The sequence below is a fragment of the Dreissena polymorpha genome, chromosome 1, assembly GCF_020536995.1.
Source record: "Dreissena polymorpha isolate Duluth1 chromosome 1, UMN_Dpol_1.0, whole genome shotgun sequence".
Taxonomy (NCBI): Eukaryota; Metazoa; Mollusca; class Bivalvia; order Myida; family Dreissenidae; genus Dreissena; species Dreissena polymorpha.
In genome coordinates, this window is record NC_068355.1 from 37,326,901 (window position 1) to 37,348,497 (window position 21,597).

Sequence of the window (21,597 nt, forward strand, 5' to 3'; positions counted from 1 at the left end):
AAAAGGATTGTATTAATGCGTTCCCGGTCTGAGAGCATACATATATATTAACTTTTAATTTAAAAGGTTTATATCGGTCTCGTAAATGATTTTAAATGATTTTAAACGCTCAGAAAAAGAAACGAGCGTTTGGCGGAAGGCAAAATTAAAAACCTTTATTGAACATTTTGATATACTATAATGCACATTCAAAAAGTGATATTTCCTCAAATTTGTATTAATAACTTTAAAGAAGGAAAGCACCTCATAAAAACTGTTTGAGTATGTTGTATGTCCTCTTTTTTTTTGTACATAAAACATGTGACCGTTCGTCTGCAACTTTATATTGTAATCGTGCTATATGTATTTTTAATAGAAATGTCAGTATTTATTTCGTTTTTTAATCTTTTGTTGAACAATTATTACACCTGGTTGCTTTTGTTATTTGAATGCTAATAGAAGGAAATGTACTTTTCCGTTTTCATAATAATATACACATATGATTTGCTACCCAAATCAGAAGAAAAACATAATATATATTTATATATCTAAAAACTACATAACGTAGGCTTTCTAATGATATATAATTTGTCAAAATCGGACGAGAAATGAAAGCATAATTAAAAAAAAAACGTGAGAGGGTACATTAAAATGTATAACCTCGGCGCTTCGATGTACGCTAATTATTATAGATCGATAGTTACGGTCACGTGACTCAGTTTCGACAAGATATTTGCCGATACGGTCCCGTTTTATGGCAAGCGGTTCGACGCATAATCCCAAGAAACTAGGTTTCTCATGAGAACCTAGGTTCTCAGATCAAGAAACTAGGTTTCTCATGAGAACCTTGGTTTTCAAATGAGAACCTAGGTTCTCATTTGAAAACTTGGGTTCTTGAAGCCATGTGCAATCTTCGAGCGAGAACCTAGGTTCTCATTCTGAGAACTAGGTTCTCATGAGAAACCTAGTTTCTTGGGAGTTTACGTCGATCCGCAAGAAAATATGTTTCTCATGAGAACCTAGCTTCTCAAAATGGTTCTCATGAAAACCTAGGTTCTCATTTGAAAACTTGGGTTCTTGAAGCCATGTGCAATCTTCAAGCGAGAACCTAGGTTCTCATGAGAACCTAGGTTTTCAAATGAAAACCTAGGTTCTCATGAAAACCTAGGTTCTCATTTGAAAACTTGGGTTCTTGAAGCCAAGTGCAATCTTCAAGCGAGAACCTAGGTTCTCATTCTGAGAACCTAGGTTCTCATGAGAAACCTAGTTTCTTGGGATGATGCGTCGAACCGCTTGCCATACCGTTTCATATCCGTTTCATCTAGAGTCCGTGCTGAAAAACATGACCGATAGGATGCAGCTTAAGAAAACAATTAATATATTTTCTATTTCATCATGAGCACAACCATTAATATGGGCATCCACAACTTAGAATTCTGACAAAAATAGAAACATTCAAATGTATACTCATAATCATCATCAAATAGAATTAATCGGATTGCTGACACTTTCATTGTATTGTCACTAAGACAGGCAATGTTATTGTTGACTTGCCATCGAGGGATTGCTTAGAAATTTGCAAAACACATTTTATTATACAACCCTATTCAATTTACATTGTGTCTGCTGCCAACTGATCATCTGTTCAACAATCATCTTAAATTACATAAATTGAAAATCGAATGGAAAGAAGAATACATGCACAAAACATTCTCAACGAAATTTAATTACTGTCATAACAGGAAAGTTCAACAAAAAAACATCAAATTAGAACTTGTTACATTTTGACAACTTTCGCCCAGTTTCGGGTAAAACAGACACAGCAATATCGTCTTAAATCTTCATTTTGACAGCCAATACGACTCATACAGACACCGTAATTTGTTCAATAGATTTATCTTACATTAAATTCCATCCACACAGACAAACTTTTATATTGGTTGAAAAAAGCACTGAAAAACTAAGAAAAACCGACCTTGACGAAACACAGGAATTGTTTCCGAAAATTAGCAATTGCGAACGTCCATCACCCGCAAGATCTGCCCTACAGTATTCATTGATTATATAAGCTGAGATTAATTTAAACCAAAACAAATCAACAGAAAAACGGTAAATTTTAATTCTCCGCACTCTACAATCTTGCTGTAGGTTGTACGTGAGTATAAAACTATTGTTAATGGCTAAAAAATTGGTTGACAAAGTACGCGAAACGGTAGTCACAACTTAAAGTCGTTTGTTTCCTCGGAAACGACGTCAGCGCCGGAATAGTCAAAATCGCGTTCCCAGCCACATATATTTTAAAACGTGTTTTATTATGTTTGCATATATTCCAATGTACTATTTGACTTATAAACACCAGCATAATCTGTAAATTAAATATTTGCAAAAAAATATAATTAATCGTTTTTTTTCACGAAACATATAACTCCTATTTTTTCGAACAAACATGTGCTGTCACTTATTTGCCGAATGCCCGTAACGTAATAATCTGGACAAACGTTTGATCTTGAACTTCAAAGTTGGCGTAAGCATACATGTTTTATTTATTTATTTAAAATCAAAATCTAAATGAACTTTATTTACTATACATTTTAGTACTAATCACTTTTTTCAAATAGTAATGCTTTGCACAGAAAAAAATAAAAAAGGGCGATAATTTCACAAATATCAAAGACCGGGCTCTTTTACTCCGCAACTCCTATCAAAACGTGTTGTGCTATATGATGTTTCAATTGAATCACTTGAGAACGTATGGTATGACACATAGTTATAACCTGCAAAATAAATTACCGTATCTAATTGGGCTGTGATTATATACTCCAAAATTCCTGAGTTATGGTCTGCACAAAAATCGGGACGTACTGATGGTCTCAAGGACAGATGATGCGATTATTAGTAACACTATTAGTTACTGATGGTGTATGGGATATACACCCTCAGTAATTTCATACCATACAAGTGAAGTTCGAATATGGTATGAAAGTACTGAGGGCATTTATCAAATACACCATCAAATACTAACTGTGTAACGATTATATATCAACCGACTAATCGTTTACTCGTGTTGTATGGAAATTACTCGTGGTGTATGGAAAATGCACATTGGGCACGCGACCGCTCCAAGCCGATCGGATTTTGATATTTTTGTAGGAGGTGAGATATTATTATATACCTTCCTTTGATGATATAGAAACGACATTCATATATTAACAACTGTCCTCATACAGATAATTATTTAAAGTATTAACACACATATTAAAAAAATAGGACTGATGCTAGATCTATAGAAATGAACAATGTTATCGGAAAGAATGATATTTAACAAGAAATATCTTTAAAAAAGATATACGGCGTAAATAGTTTAATGAATGAGATCAAGTATAGCGAATGTCTTTTTCTGTGCAGTTCTTAGCTGCATCACACGCAGTACGGGATGTTACGGGGAGTTTTCGCGGCTTATTTTACATTATAACATATTGCTGGTCATAAACCTATAGATACAAAACAGAAAACCAAAAGAAGAATGGAAGTGAAATTTAAACATATGAGTCAACCGGCCACACGAGAAGTATCCGTACTTATAGGCGCGTTCTTCGAACAAACCTGTTTTAGTGGTTTGTCGGGCATTGCTATTTGATTCGATTATTAACAGCATCAATTATCATCGTGCTAATGCTTAAAGTGATATTATGGGCATTTTGCACTGTTGAATTGAGCTGAAAAGAATTAACAGGTCAAAATAGTTAGTTAAAACGTGGTTACTGATTAATTATCTGCAACTCACCTTGCTACCAGTTGTTTATAAAAATATATTTTATATTCGATATTCTTACGTGACCCACCCAGTCCTGTATGCTGAAATGATCCGTAAAACAATTTCGTGTCTTTGTGTCGTATGAACAAATCTGCACTAAAACTAAATTTAGGTTCAACTCGTAAACGCATGATCAGTTGTCAAACGAAAGTACGGTTGATATTCAAATGCATTATTTTTCTCTTTCTGGTATATTGTTTTAGTATGATGATGCTGCATTAATTAATATAAGTGTATATGAAGTAGAAACATCAAAAATAATCAACGGTTGCGATAGACACCTATAAACTGTTACATGCTCATAATATCACTTTAGTACATTAGGCAATATGGACGAATAATTATTGTTAAATTTATCAACAATAATATTTATCATTGTATTGTTGAAAACACATTAAGAATCTATTATTTACATACCATAATTATTTTGCTGAATATCTTCATTTAACATATTTCTGGTCTAAAGAAAATTCCAGGTCACCTAGTTCACGGATAGCGTCTTTATTATATAACGATTATTTTACTGGCCGCCAACTCCGGTGATGACCTGTATATAAACTCTGAATGTCCGCGAATTGACCCGATATACCTCGCGGGTTGAAATGCAATGCTTTAAAGTGAGGCCTCGCTTCCATTGCTCTTTATACTTTTACATGTTAACATGTTGACAGGAATAAGGAAGTAAGTACTAAATATGAGAACATAGCCTTTTAAGTATAAACGCTCTTGCGCTGGTAATACTCTGAAAATAAAAGGTGTACGCACAAACTGTATTGATGTCGAGAATTGAGTGTAAAACTGTTCTATCTATTAAGCCTTTTCATTCGAGATAAAATTGTTTCATACAGTAAAACAGTGTTACAAAGACGCGGATATGTTTCCAATGTTCTGGTGGTATACTCAAATCAGCCAATGGAATAAATGAAGTGTATTCATTCGTACCTAGCCGCGGGAAATTTTATTGGAATTTTATTGGACACTTACAAAGGTCAGGCTAAGGTGAAAAGCTGGCTTATGCAGCTTACGCCGAAAAACAACCTCAGTAAATATTAACACATATCACGCCATATATAAAATACTCTTCTTTCATTGGCTGTTTTACGTCACATGCTGACCCCATATATTCTATATGGTGTCAGTAGACTCTATGGGGCAGTATATTGTTATATATTCTTATATAATGTTCTTGAATTTATTATTTTCAATAATACTAGTTATAAAAAAAACATTGTTTGTTCTTGTTTATTTGATGAGAAAGAAGTGGTAGTTGGCGTGATATAATCGTTATTCGGTGTTGCCCCGATATGGTTTTCCACAGTCCCGTATCGGGTCAGTAACTAACCCTGTAACTATTAATATCGTACTATATACAATATACAAGTTTGAAATTTTTTAATAATTTCATTAGCACATTTTCTGACAATTATTTAAGAAACCGGAAAAGAATAAGTTCATATCATTTAAATTCTTAATTAACTGCAGTGAATTCGTCTTACTCGAAGTCATATAATAATATGATAAAATCTTACCGAAATATTTGAAGTGTAGCTCAAAGGTACATGTCCAGACTTCCAGACATCTCCCTGGTTCCCACTTACAGTCCACAGCAATTTCCATGGGAGCTGGGAACCAGTAGCCATGTAAATGTTGATACTTCCGATATCGGCACCATGCATGTGATACCAGAATTGAACACAGGCAGGGGCGTTAAAACCGGGCTGTATGATGTCACTCTGATACCAGGCTTTGTCACATTCCTTGCTTGGGGCGCTGGACTCGAGGTAGAGGTATTTGCCTAAAACAATGGCTGGTAAAATTAAACATATTCTGTTTTGTATATTCATATTTATTTAAGCATTTATTAATATCTGCATAACAATGAAATATATAAACACGGTGAAGGATGAACAACATCAAAACTATTTTATAACTTTATGAACTATGAAACATATCATCGTTTAATTAGATCTTATTGAAGGATGAAAACGCCAATACTTTGTTTAACATATTTTTTTAAATGACAGGCACCAACACATATGTTCACATAATTTCGAACAATAATAAACAACAAGTTCATTTTACATCTGTATGAAGGATAAAAACCATCCGCATCTATTTTACAATATAAGAAATGAATATCAACATACCAGTACTGTTACCAAATGTATGATCCGAGCTAGGCCCCGTGTCGGCAGTGTTCGTCGAGCCATTGAACACAATCCAGTCAATATTGTCCAACAAGTCAACGTTATGCCAAGTACAATTTAACGGCGCATCGAACGTACATGTGATTTGATCTACGATAGAAAAAATCAAGTGTTTAACGAAAAACGTTTATGTTATATTTATACAGAATCGCGATCTTGGGTAACACAATGTAACAAAGCAAAATACAGATTTGCTTTTGTTTAAGATCTCTAGAAATATAAGTTTACGTTAATAAATTGCATATTTATTATCCAACAACAATATTTCTAACCGAGCCGTTGAGTATCTTACTAACGATTTTTCAGGACGAGTCAAACAAAATATGGTATCAAATGGAAACCTTAACTAAATAAAAATTATATTCAATTCAACCTCGGCAGTAAACAGTTACAGCACAGACATTTAAATCAACTTTTGAATTCGACTTGTGAACTTGACCTGTCACTGAAGAGCAACACACGTTTATGCGATAAACTATCTGGGCGTGGGAAATAAAATATGATGTAATATCAACATCCTTTCAGACATTCAAACGTTTGAAACAGTTTCCGATGATGCATGACATTTGAGGCAATCCGAAGTGATATTTAACACATTGAAAATTATAAAGCAGAAACATGAATTCAGGACACCTGATCATGAGTTTTGAAGCACTCGAGTTGTATAAATCATGAAATTATTTAAAACGTATTAAAGCGGAATGGCTAAGCTCAAAGGCACATAACTTATAAATAAATAGAGAACCGTGAATTGCACATCTATGTTTCATGATGATGACATATTTCAAGTTTTAGTTCAATCGTTCGAGAAATATGAAACTAGTTGGCTAAATAAACTTTGAACATATTATTCTATTTCATGTAAATGGCATAATTAAAGAACACCTAACTCCTGAACGTGTTGATTTATGAATATGAAATAAGTGTCTTGCATAAAAAAACAACTGGTGATGGCATATGCAATTTTTGGTCTTTAGAAATGTAAAAAGTTTTCTCAACAAATTCATATATGTTTAATGCAGAACGACAGACACACATTAAACCCAACGGACTAACAGACTGACTGCGCCTTTTTAATTGTTTGAATATGTATGACAACCTATTGTTTATATATTTTTAAGAAGGAACATACAATTTAATAAAACACATGTACAGTTACAAAAGTATTGTATAAGTTCGATTAACATACTTTAAACTAACTTGATAGAGGGGAAGTATTTGATACTAGATGCCAATCAGTGCAGTTTCAGGAGGAGAGTTTTCACTAAAATCATACAAGGAAAAAAAAATCCCAAAGGGCAGGAAAAAGTTAGACATCGGGGCCACGATTGGAAGTTTCATTTTTGTAAGATCTGGTTTACGCCCTAGAGACCTACACATGTAGAAGACAAAAACAGTGAAAACCACTTTTATACGGGTCACACAAGGGTCATTCCTGTGAAATTGCACAATAGTCTGAAGAGCGGTAAAGGAGGATACTGGTTTTAAAGAAGAAGTCGACGAAAACATGCATGCACAAAACGGACGACGGACATTTCGACATCCTTAAACGTCACAATGAGAACGTGGAGCTGGAGAGCTAAAGGGGACCTGTTTAATAGGAACTCTATATGTTTCCAGCGCTTGTAAAGCGAGGACAGGAAAAACATTGTATTAAAGGTCGAGTTGAATGCATACATATATTATATACTATGTAAATCATCGATAAATCGCCATTTACCAGGACAAGGTTTCTCCTGACATTGCTCGAACTGATCCGCTGTCTCATTGCACGGCTGACCGCCATAATTAGGAGCAGGACTATCACAAGAACGGACTCTATGTTTGGTTCCGGTAGCGCATGTCACATCGCAGGCAGACCAGTCGCTCCATCCGGACCAGCTGCAGTCGACTGAACGAGTGTAGAATAGAATATAATCGCTGAATGCTTTTTGCTATGAAGGCTGATGTCATAGTGACGAATGAAAATTGAATTACGTAAATAAAATATACTATAAATTTATAACCATGAATACATAAATCATTTTATAAGAATTCTTTATTATCTAGTGATATAATTTTCACAAACATGTTTTTAACAAAAGTCCCATGTATTTTTATCCATTAAAATAAAATAATTAGCTATAAAACTTATCCCTAAAATGCATTTTTTGAATCACTTTTGAAGGCGGAAATAACGTTATCTTTCTTCGAAAAGGATACTTATTTTTCATTCATTTTTTCTCTTTATAACACCTTTACGTTGATATCGACTTGATACAAATGTGTTTGATAAAGATATTGTCATTATATCAGATCAATGGAGGTAAGTACGACATATTTATCAGAATAAATAATGAAGTCTTCAGTTTCGGTAAAGATGTATTATATTTAACAAAACATACAATTTAAAACCAAAATAAAGTCATAATTGTTTACGAAAGGTCAACAAAAACAGCTAAAAAAGATTTAAAAAAATATAAACTTTATTTGATCATGCCGTCATTATTTGCACGTCAAACATCATACAATTTCATTCCCGTCTAAAAGCAGACTTGTGACGATTTTTTTAAATAAATATTCTTTAAATGGGGACTTTGAGGTATGATACGTAGAAAAAAAGGTCACTTTCACATCGTTCTGTAAAATATGTGGCTGGGTATAAATAAAAAATGGCTCCTCAGGCCATTTAATTCTTTGCCTCACCTTATATATTACAAAACCATTAGGTAGTAAACAATTATTCTCTACATATCAACTCAGTAACTTTTCAAATAAGGTATAGTAATGTTTAATGACGTCACAAAATGTCGTCATAAAATACAGCAATCTCCACGCAGAGTTGCCGTTCATTGCTCTCACATACAATCTTTGTCATCACAAGAAAACCCTACCAGATTTGGTAGAATTTTATTTTTTGTTTAAGTATTATATTATGAAAAGTAGTATCATTTTCATTTATATTTTGAAAATAGTGAATACATTTAGGTTCATAATAAAAACATTATGCGCTAAATTAAACAATGTTAAAATAACAACGGTAAAATGAGAGTACCACGTGGCTAGGCTATCAACACGTGGTTAGTTATGAAGGCATAGACTTGATCCAGCTATGCTGGTTCAAGTCAAATCTTGGTGCGGTGGTTTCAAATACAGTACAGCTGATTAAGAATAGTAATTCATAGGATAAATTCGCTACAGGGGTTTTCACAGAGTATTCTCACCAAATATTAATTAACTGCGCCTGTCTGCATCACACCGTTCGGAATCAATAACAAGCCGTGTACCTAATAATATTTCCACTAAATTACACAGCAGAATTATTAAAGAACGACTTGGGAAAGACACTTTTTGCATTACGCATTAAATTATTTTATCGATTTCTTATAGAATATACAGTATACAGATTGATATTTCCTGTCTTGTTCATTCTTCGGAATATGTTAAAGTTTGTCACTAAATGCTTTAAATTGATAAATGTAAACATCAGGCTCACGAGTTCAGGTATAAAAAAGATTGGACTCGAACCAATGACCTTTGGAATGAAACACTAGTGCTTAAACCACTCTACCATCCGAGCTGACATGATGATTAATGTTATGCTATACTTTATATATGCAATCCTCGTAATGTCACAAAATATAACGATAACAACAGAACTTTCAATATTATTTTCAGGTTTTTAAATGGTAACTGTTCAATATGACAGTTCCGTTGTAATAACATAACTACAACGAAAATTAACAAAGCTAAAACATTTTTTTTTCAATTGTGTCAATTTATCAAAACGTGAAGAGGTCCTTTTTAATGAGTGTTAAATCTAAAAAGTGTGGCGCATTGTTCTTTACCTTATCGACAAAATAGACGTACAATTTAAAGAGTAATTTCTTTGATACATAGGTCGTTCCTTAGTTAGATGATCAGAGAATGTCTATCAGCAACGAAGTGCCTGTCTACATCAACTTTGTTTAAATGGTAAAGGGATCATGTAAACTTGTGCTTTACATGCTAACATAACTTTACATGCCTTATTCATGTATATAGAATTGCTATTCTTTTCGTCACAGTTCAATAAACATGCGTGTTTACTAATGCACGGGATTTTCGTGTGTTTTGGCGGTTATAGCGTCATTCGAGGTCCGCTTACAGGAGACAACGCACGTTGTGGTTCAATATATTTGTTTAAAGTTTGATATTGTGCTGGAAAAATGTCGGAAAATCAAGAAGTTTTGTCGGGGAATTTCAGCAATACATCGAATGTGGAGCAGTCGTTGCTCAGCAGGGAAGTAGATTGTTCATTTCAGTTTAGAAATAAATTAACAGAATCAAGAAGTTTAGGGATTTGATAATTTGTTTTGTTTTTCATGTTTGGCGAATGTGATTTACATATTTAAGTTTCTTCTTTGTTTATTCGATAAAAGCGGACCGCCTTCTACATTTGGTGTTTGTTGTAATGTTTGTTGTCACTTGTTTGCTAGTAAGCAAAGAATTAATTTATTTTCGGACGAACGAAGTGAGGGAGAATATAATTGCTATTCTTTTCGTCACAGTTCAATAAACATGCGTGTTTACTAATGCACTGGATTTTCGTGTGTTTTGGCGGTTATAGCGTCATGCGAGGTCCGCTTACAGGAGACAACGCACGTTGTGGTTCAATATATTTGTAACAGTAATTATTATACTCATTTTAAGTTTTACAATATTAGTATTATTTCAGCGGAGAGGCTGCGTCAAGACGTTATCAAGAAGGTTTTCTCCAACAACAGCGACTTCCGGTCGTCCTCGGACCGTGCTACTCTTGCCGCCTCACAGGAAACGTGGTTAGAGACTGCCCAAACGTACAATGAGGTCTCGTCCCACAAAAGCCCACCTCTAGCAGGTCAAGTTACCTAAGAACTGCAGCACCGACCGCCACTTCAGATGTCAGAGAAAGCACTAAGTTATAGAGATGAGTATAATGATTTTGTATGTTTGTCCTGTAATGAATATTCAAGTCATTCTTCTTCTAAAAAAAAACAGTAAAAGACTGTATCAGATATGCTGTGACTTACATAAAGCTTGTATTGTTGTCTCTAAGAATGATAATTATGTGAATCAATGTTTAGATGTGATGGGTATTCAGAACAGATTCACAGTGATCTGTATTTAGATGTTCAGATATGATACGCTGTTGTCTCAAAGTGTGAGATTTATGTGTAATATTGTTTGGATGTGAAGCGTTTTCAGAAAAGATCCACGGTGATCTGTATTTAAATATTTAGATACGAAACGCTGTTGTCTGAAAGTGTGAGATTTATGTGTATCATTATATGGATGTGAAGTGTATTCAGAAAAGTTCCACGGTGATCTGTATTCAGATGTTCAAGTATGATACGCTGTTGTCTCAGAGTGTTAGATTTATGTGTATCATTGTATTGATGTGATGTGTATTTATTAAGGATTCCCATTGATTTGTTTAAAGACGTGCTAATAAGTTTTTAATGAGCATGTCTTGATGTGAACCCATTTATACATTAACATGTATCGGAGTAAATATATAGTTATTTAAAACAAAACAAACAACTCATAATAATAAAATGAATTTGAGGATATTACGATTAGATTTGTTTGTTTAAGCAGTCACTACTATGATATGTTCTCGCTTCATATTTATGTATTATGAAACGATGGTTTTATGAAAGGTTTTATATATTGTAGTGATCATACTCATTTGTAGTTTTATAATATTAGTATTATTTTAGCGGAGAGGCTGTGTCAAGACGTTATCAAGAAGGGTTTCTCCAACAACAGCGACTTTCGGTCGTCCTCGGACCGTGTGTCGTTTGCCGTCTAACAGGACACGTGGTTAGAGACTGCCAATAAGTCCAACGAGGCATGGTGCCACAACAGTTCACTTCTAGCAGGTCCAGTTACCTAAGAACTGCAGCACAGACCGCCACTTCAGACTTCAGAGAAAGCACAAAGTTATAGAGATGAGTATAATGATTTGTATGTTTGCGCTGTCATGAATATTCAAGTCATTCTTCTTCAAAAAAAAAAACACTGTAAAAGATATGCTGTGATTTACATTAAGCTTGTATTGTTGTCTCGAAGAATGAGATTTATGTGTATCAATGTTTGAATGTGATGTGTAATGTTTGAAAGTGTGAGATTTATGTGCATCAATGTATAGATGTGATGTGTATTCAGAAAAGATCCACGGTGATTTGTATTCAGATGTTCAAGTATGATACGCTGTTGTCTCAGAGTGTGAGATTTTATGTGTATCAATGTTTAGATGTGATGTGTATTCAGAAAAGATCCACGGTGATCTTTATTCAGATGTTCAAGTACGATACGCTGTTGTCTCAAAGTGTGAGATTTATGTGTATAAATGTATAGATGTGATGTGTATTCAGAAAAGATCCACGGTGATCTGTATTCAGATGTTAAGGTATGATACGCTGTTGTTTCAGAGTGTGAGATTTATGTGTATCGATGTATAGATGTGAAGTGTATTCAGAAAAGATCCAAGGTGATCTGTATTCGGATGTCCAAGTATGATACGCTGTTGTCTCAGAGTGTGAGATTTATGTGTATCAATGTATAGATGTGATGTGTATTCAGAAAAGATCCACAGTGATCTGTTGTCGGAGGAAAGATCTACGTGATCTGTTGTCAGAGAAAAGATCCACGGTGATCTGTAATCATATGTTCAAATATGATATGTTGTTGTCTCGGAGTATGAGATTTATGTGTATTCAGAAAAGATCCACGGTGATCTGTTGTCGTAGAAAAGATCCGCGGTGATCTTTTATCAGAGAAAAGATCCACGGTGATCTGTTATCAGGTGTTCAAATATGATACGCTGTTGTCTCGGAGTATGAGATTTATGTGTATCAATGTAAAGATGTGATGTGCATTCAGAAAAGATCCACGGTGATCTGACACCAGATGTTTCAGATCTGATACGCTGTTGCCTTAGAGCGTGAGATTTATGTGTATCTATGTATAGATGTGATTTGTATTTATTAAAGCTTCACATTGATCTGTTTTTAAGATATGCAAATATGTTTTTAATGAGCATGACTTGATGTGAGCCCATTTATACATTAACATGTATCGGAGTAAATATATGGTTATTTAAAACAAAACATAAAACTCATTACAATAAAATGAATGAGGTTATTGAGGATATTACTATTCGTTTTGTTTGTGTAAGCAGTCAATAATATGATATGTTCTCGCTTCATATTTATGTATTATGAAACGATGATTTGATGAAAGGCGTTATATATATACAGGTACACATGTATATTGTTTCAGTATATTTTGGCATAGCAGTGTATGGGACGACATTGGTGAATTGAGTGCACTACATAGCTTGGGACACGCGGTTCAGAAGGATATAGTCAGAGCAGCAAAATCCAAGAATACAAACAAAAAGTATGAACTATATCTTTGACAAATTTCAAAAATGGTGCAGCGAGAATGGTTTTATTTCGTTGCCGGCAAAAGAAGTGTATGTGTTTTTCTTAAGTGAATTAGTGGACAAACAATTTTTTGAGTGCGGTTGTAGACGCGTATTTCTACAGCATAAGTTGGAAGCATATGGTTTTAGAGCAAAATCCTTGTAAGAACAAGCTTGTAAAATTAACATTTGAAGGATGCAAGCAAATTTTGACCAGGCCAGTGACAAAGAAAGAACCATTAACTGTGGATATGTTAAATAAAATCATTGACTTTCACTGTATGGACGGTCAGAAATTAAGTGTGATAAATATGAGATTATGTTTGATGTGTTTTTGATGTTCGTTTTTTTTTCAGATTTGATGAGTTGTCGAGTTTTAAAATGAAAGTTTTCTTTTCATGATTCTCATGTTTCTATTTTTATAGAACATATCATATGTAATCAATTAAAATCTGGTAAAAGTGTTATTGTGCTAAAAACAGATAACAGGCTATGTCCGGTATCTTGGTTAAAGATATATCGCTGCGGGTCTCACATTATTTCAAACTAATATCTTTTTATAAAAATTAGTTTTTGAAAAATAAAGGAAATTATGTTTAATGCGTCACAGATTCTCTTTTATCATATACCAGGGCAACGGGGATATTTTAAGAAGCAATTCAGAGCATAGGTGAGCCTCCGCTGCTGCTAATAGCGAAAAAATCACAGATGATTTATTGTTAGCTAAGCACGGTTGTTGAAAATCGGAAGTTTCGGTTGATGAATATGTTCATTTCAGTATATAAAATAATTTGTTTAAATGTACACTTGTCATATAGAATTTTGCTGTTGAATTGGTGTGTTAATGACATTGTATTTGTTTTTTCTAGTCTACTAGTATGGGTGAGGCCCAACACTCGGCAACATGACATTTTGATAAACGGGCACAGGTTTCCAGAGCTTTTTCATTAGACATTCGAAAAGGGTTTTTATTTCTGGTTTTTCCTGGGCGAGTCATGTTGCATTTTATACACATCCTTGTTTAATAAATAATGTGTGTTTTGGAGTTTATGTAGAGTTTATGCTTTGTTTGTGTGAAAATAATATGTTTTACATAGTTAAAAATGATATTTTGTTACTGGGTTTTGAATTGGCGAGAACTATATCTGTTAATGTACTTGTCTACTTACATTTAAGCGGACCGCCTTCTACATTTGGTGTTTGTTGTAATGTTTGTTGTCACTTGTTTGCTAGTAAGCGAAGAATTAATTCATTTTCGGACGAACGAAGTGAGGGTGAAAATAAGACCACTTACTGGCTTGTCGCTTTCGGTTAAAAGTCAAATGCAGTTAAGACTTGTTAAGGCCCGGTCACACCGAGGTAACGGACGAGAAACGGACATAAAATCATTTTATCCGTTCGTGTCCGTTCTTATCCGTTTAATGTCTGTTTCATATCCGGTGAATCCGCTCCTTGTTCGGCGATGTCCGGTGACATCCTTTCCATCCGTTGGGAAGTTTTGAGCATGTTCAAAATTTTCCAACGGATAAAACGGACAGAGATCTCCGTTTGATGTTCGGTCTTCATACGTTAGTTTACGGTTTGTTCGGAACTCGTGCGTTACACCTCCTGTACGTATCCGGTTAATGTCCGTTTACGTCCGGTTGTCCTGGTCCTAACGCATTTTCAACAGATAATATCGGACATTTAACGTATACAAAAAGTAGTAGAAGTGTGGCGGAACAAAACTGTTTACATACATTTAACCGTAATTAACCTGTGGGTCGAAGTATCATTTCATTTTGGTACGCCTTGTGAGTAGGACATGTGCAATGGAGTGTCGTGCTCGCATTTAATTAGAGTGTCAAGCCAACCTCGTGTAGGCCCAGATTGGCCTTTTAGAGGCTAATCTGGCCATGCATCGTCTTGCTCAAAAGAGAGCATGGAGACGGAGGCAGCGCACATGGTGGATCAGGGCTTGGCTGGGTCCCGAGCGGAGGCGTCAGTTCGGTCTGTATGACCAACTTATGGTCAAACTACGACGCGAGGACCAATGCGCATTCATCAACATCATGAGAATGCCACCCGAAATGTTCGATGAGATGCTCGCACGAGTGGTCCCAAGGATAACGAAACAGCGCAACCAACAACTACAGACTTCCAATTTAACCAGGGTTGAAGCTTACAATTGCGCTGCGGCATCTTGTGTCTGGTTCAAAGTACCGTGATATGCGATTCGGCTGGAGGGTACCCCACAACACTATTTCTCTTCTCGTGCCAGAAGTAGTACCACTTAATTTACTATAGTGCTAACATTAATTTTAAAAGGCTTATGTTAGCCATTTTAATATATTTATATATTTTAATGTCTACTTCTATTATCATTTTATATGAATTGCATAGTGTTGTATTATCGGTATAGGATAACAGACAAATAGATGAGTGCGCGCACTACAACACTTACTTCCTAAATTGTATAATACCATTAGTACTGTCTTGTGCGCATATATTGAAATGCACACAGTTATATGCACCGTTTATCAAGTAGTATATGTTTAACCTAATCATCCACTCGCTAAAAGTCATGGATTAACTACTGTGTCATACACTTATAATCCACGCTAGCTTATCATACTGTTGTCTTTTACACGTCAGATTTGTAGAGCAGTCATAGATGAGTATGCTGACGAGATGCTGCCGTTGCCAACAACAGCTGCCGATTGGACGCGAATAGCGGACGGCTTCAGGGACAGCCGGAATTTTCTCTATACGCTTGGTGCTATTGATGGGAAACATATTGCCTGCAAATGTCCATCAAGATCCGGGTCTACGTATTTTAACTACAAGAAGTACTTTTCCGTTGCCCTGCTAGCTCTAGATAATTCCCGCTACAAGTTCGCCTGGGCTGACATTGGAGGCCGTGATGCTTCATCCGTTGCACAGTTGTGGAACGAGTCAGACCTGAAGGCAGCAACTGTTAACGGAGACCTTGACCTGCCAGAACCTGAAGCTTTGCCACATAATACTGAGGATGTACCCTTCTTTTTCATCGGAAAGAAAATATAAGTGTTCGACCGACCAAGATCTATTTATTTATTTTATTTTGGCGTAAGTGTACATAAACATTCATAATACAGAAACAAACAAGCATATGCATTAAAAACAAAGCAAATCAAAATTATGATACTTTAAAATATAAATAAAGCATGACATAAATTGACCCTTTTTTTGTACGTTGATGTTCGGTACTTTTCCGTTTCTCTCACGTTGGGAGAACGTTTTGTCCGGTACTAATGCGATACACTGCCGTTTTATCCGGTAGAAGTCCGTTACTCGCACGGTAATATCCGTAAGACGACCGTTAATTATCCGGTACACATCCGTTAAACGTACGTTTATTTCCGTTACACACCGATTGCGAGCGTCTTGAGCGGCAGAGCAGGTAAATTTCATCACCAGATAACCAAAATCTGCATATCTTTTCCGTTTTCTCTCCGTTACATATTCGTTAGTCGATCTGACCGAGCCTTAAATGATTTAACTCTTTAAAATGAATCATCATCCTCATTCATTTGTTCTAAACTTTCAATGTAAACTTGCATAAAAACAATTTAAATCATTGTCTGTATTTAAAAAGCCGTAAGTTATTAATCCAAAACAGCATTTCTATTGAATTTTTCTATGAATGCAAAACAAATCGCAAAACTGTAGGGCTGCAACGGGTACCCGAAATATCCGATGATATCGGATCCTACTTCAGATTCGCGGGTACGGATCCACCCCTGGAAATTTCGGTTCCGAATATTTATTTTTATAGTTGTTTGTAACCTAGCGCTGTTTTCACGAGAATAGTCGATATTTATTGACGTGTGACATTCAAATAGCAATCTCCACGCAGAGTTGTCGTTCTTTGCTATCACATATAGGTGGCACACTACAGTTTTTTTAGTCTCGGCCAATCTCGTACACAAGCAGGAGCGAACCAATGTCTGGAAACTGGTCACCTCGCAAATCTGAAAATAAACCAAGAACATTTCCAGAATGGTTGAGGCTGTGCCTTCTGAAAAATCAGTAACATTCAAATCAAATGAGTTGGGGCAAAATGTTTTAGTATTGATGATTTCAAATCAAAACATGAGAATTCTGTGTGTTTCCGAGCCTTTTTAAGCCAGTTTCAACAACAAACTGCCACTTTCCTGCAGAAGCAAGGTGCCTGGAAACCATGTTTTTACATTGGTAACTTACCAAGTACTAAACAGCAATGGAGAAAATTGGGGGTCAAAGGATTAGATTTTTTGTAAAAGTTCAATGTATGTACGCCCTTTCAAATTTCCAACAGAAATACTGACCGGAGCCAGCATTACACCTGTTTTCGAATTGCATTAATTCTACTTCCTGTATGCAGCTATAGTTAAAATACCAATGTTTTGGTAACTTACAAACATCCAAGAAAAATCACCACAACTCAAACCTGACATTCATTATTATTTAGACACTCAAAATGGTGCTTCCTTGAGCAATGTTCTCTTTATTTAGAAATTTGACCGGGGCCAATTCGCATTGGTGGCTAAAAAGTGTGGTGTGCAGCCATAACTCTGCGAAAGGCTCAGCCCTCCATTTTGTCTACCAAATAGCTAAAACCGAACAAACGCATTCAATGTATATTTGATTGGATATTTTATATCGCATGCATTTAATTAAGAAATATGACTTTTAAATTTACGATAAATCCGGCAAGAACTTGGTAGTATTAATGCATCTCATTGGAACTATTTTTTGTCCATTTACGCAGGCGGAATAATTCCGCACACTTCACAAATGTAAATACAATGGACAAATTGAATGACATCGTGTATGGCTACGACGAAAAACATGTATTAAAGGATAAGCAATCCGAAGCTTTGTTGCATTTATTGTACAAAAAAGGGGACCTTATTGTTAATTTGCCTGTTGGTTACGGAAAGAGCATAATTTTTCACTTGCTACCTAAACTTCTTGGCGATAATTTGTTCAAACCTGTTGTGATTGTAGTGTCTCCTTTGAATATTATTCAGAAGGACCAGCTTGTGTCTCTTCAAAGTCACAACATTTCCTCATGTAGACTTGACATTAATTCTAATATAGCTGAGGACGATGCATATGGTGCAGGCGAGGACAATGATAAGTTTACATGCACGTCAGATGCTAGTATGGAGCAGCTGAAAAGAGGTGATATCTCGGTTGTACTGTGTCACCCAGAAGCCCTATTGAACACTAAAAAAGGCAGGGACATCCTAAATAGTCAGCTGCAAGAACACGTTATTTCTGTTGTCATTGATGAATGCCATGTTTTGGAGCAATGGTGAGTATAATGTTGTCATAGTCTGCCATTTTTATTGCCATAGAAAAATAAACAGGTGTATATAATACATGCTACTAATCAACTTACAGGGCCAAAACACCAACTTTGGCGAAAGGGCCACAGCCTTTTTTCGGTGAAAAAAATACACAATTTTCTGGCTTTGCGAGTCATGATCAATCTACCCATGAAGTTTCATGATCCTAGGCGTGGTATGCGTTCTTGAGTTATCATTCAAAAACCATTTTACTATTTCGGGTCACCGTGACCTTGACCTTTGACCTAGTGACCTCAAAATCAATAGGGGTCATCTGCGAGTCATGATCAATGTACCTATGAAGTTTCATGATCCTAGGCCCAAGCGTTCTTGAGTTATCGTCTGACATCCACCTGGTGGACGGACCGACCGACATGAGCAAAGCAATATACCCCCTCTTCTTGGAAGGGGGGCATAAAAATCAACATAAAAGTGATTACACAGATATGCAGAATCATTACTACCACCCATGATAGTAAAAAATATGTAACAGCTTCATTTATAGTCGAGCTGGCCTAACAGGAAATTCCTCTCATGGATTGTATGACAGTTCTACTAGTAGTACTTAGTGCCCTTTTCAAATCATATCTGGAGTACTGTGTAATACGCAGGTCTTGTACTTTTATACATGATAAACAGACCTTTTACTGACTGTGCAAGTGTGCATCTCAATTGGATTGCAAAATTTCAATTATTTTTATTTTAAACAATACAGTAAATGTTCCCAATAATCATGTACATAGTATCACAGAGCGTCACTACATTCCATCTGGATCTGGGCTCTTGTCACGATTGTGTTGTTATATTTTTTGTTGGGTTATGAGAATAAAGTTTTGTTTAAAGGGGCCTTTTCACATATTTTGGCATGTTTTGAAGTTTGTCATGTAATGCTTTATATTGATAAATGTAAACATTGAATGTAAAAAGCTCAATTAAAAAAATCAATACTAAAATTAAACAAGAGATGTGTATGCCAGAAACACAATGCCTCCTTATAGGCCGCTTTTTTTTTAAACTTTGACATTGAAGGATGGCCTTGACCTATCAACACTCAAAATGTGCAGCTCCATGAGATACATATGCATACCAAATATAACGTTGCTATCTGAACGTACATAGAAGTTATGAGCATTTTTCGAAACAAATACGCAAAGTATGAACGGACAGACATACATAAATGTACGGACGGACAGTTCAATCACTATATGCCCTCCTTTTGGGCCATAAAAAAGAAGGGCTCGAACCGGTGACCTCTGGAGTCCTGGAGTAAAAATTATACCACTTAGACCACTCAGCCATCCTTTCTGATACAATGTTTTTCATACGTAATATAGGCAATCCTCGTAGTTTCACAAAATATAATAACAACAACAACAAAACTCTCCCAATTATTAATTCGTTTCCCGTTGCAACACTTTATAATTGTCATCTTTTGAAATCGTAAAATCTGCATATATTGGTTATTTAAGATCATGGTTCAGTATTTCTTTTCATCACAAAAATCATAATAAAAGAAAATTTTCCAAATCTTAAAGAACTTGTTTCAATTTTGTCAAAACGTGAAAAGTTTCCTTTAAAAACTTTGTATTTTTCAAACGTACACAGCACTATATGAACAAGCCCCTTTAAATAATTCATGGGTTAATTCAGGAGTAACATAACAGAATATTCAGATTTTAATATTGGGACATACATAGTTAAACAGTGTCACACCATTAAATACATTTACCTTAAGTCTTTGTGCCAAAACATAAATTTCTGATAATCATTGCCAGTAGTGCTGAAAATATTCATAGATACATGTCACTGTACTTTTAATAAGGGTCTGCATTAAACACTTATTAGCTGAGAATTGTATTTCTGTATTACACTAAAAATTGCCAACTATTACTTTTCAACAAAAATTAATCATGTGTTTGATTATCTTATGTATCAGGGGGATGAGTTCAGAACTGCTTTCAAGGAATTGAAAAATTTAAAAGCGTTTTTTCCAGGTGTACCATTTGTTGCGTTGAGTGGAACTCTTACAGCTGAACAGAAACAAACATTACCAAATCAACTAGGCTTGACTAATCACAGCATCATTGAAATTACTCCTGATAAACCAAATGTTTTCCTTGAAAAGTTTGACAAGGGAGGTACTACTGATGTGCTGGGAGAGTATGAAGCAGTTACTCATGTTATATGTGACAGACTGTATAAGGAAAGAGAGAGGTTTCCTGTGACCTTGTTATTCCTTCCTATATACTATATGAGTCAAGTTATTGTGTATCTGAACAGTTTATTTCAGTCAACAAACATTGACAATTCTTTGTATAGTGCAATCTGCTCAGGACAAGATCAGTATGTAATTGACAGAACTATTCAAGAATTGAAAAAATCTGATCCACAAATAAGATTAGTGTTGACAACTTCCATCCTAGGAATGGGTTTTGACCCGGAAAATGTAACACACATAATTCATGCCTGTCCTCCAAGAAACATCACACAGTATTTCCAGGAGATTGGTAGGGCTGGTAGGCGTGGTCAGCCTGCTACAGCTACACTCTACTATAGTTCAAGAAACATTGCAAAAAATCTTCCTGGAATAAATGATAACATAATTAATTACTGTAAGAATGATTCTTCCTGTCTCAGAAATCAGCTGCTATCAGTGTTTGGATTTCAAAAGGACACAAGCATTGAAGACTGCAAGTGCTGTTCTATTTGTAGGGAAAATTGCACATGTACAACGTGTCTAGTAATGAACAATATCTCTTTTGATGATTAACTTACTATAACCAAATATTTTTATGTTCCCACCAGTATAGTGGG

General features: G+C 35.3%; 2 protein-coding genes and 1 pseudogene across 3 annotated transcripts in view; 2 read left to right on the top strand and 1 right to left on the bottom strand.

The window, feature by feature from the left end:
- LOC127877141 (SCO-spondin-like) overlaps positions 1-21,597 on the top strand; it is a 331,534-nt gene that overhangs the window by 197,188 nt on the left and 112,749 nt on the right. The window lies entirely within an intron of this gene.
- LOC127877208 (thrombospondin-2-like) overlaps positions 1-21,597 on the bottom strand; it is a 74,170-nt gene that overhangs the window by 16,425 nt on the left and 36,148 nt on the right. The window lies entirely within an intron of this gene.
- LOC127868063 (uncharacterized) lies at positions 18,238-21,553 on the top strand (annotated as a pseudogene).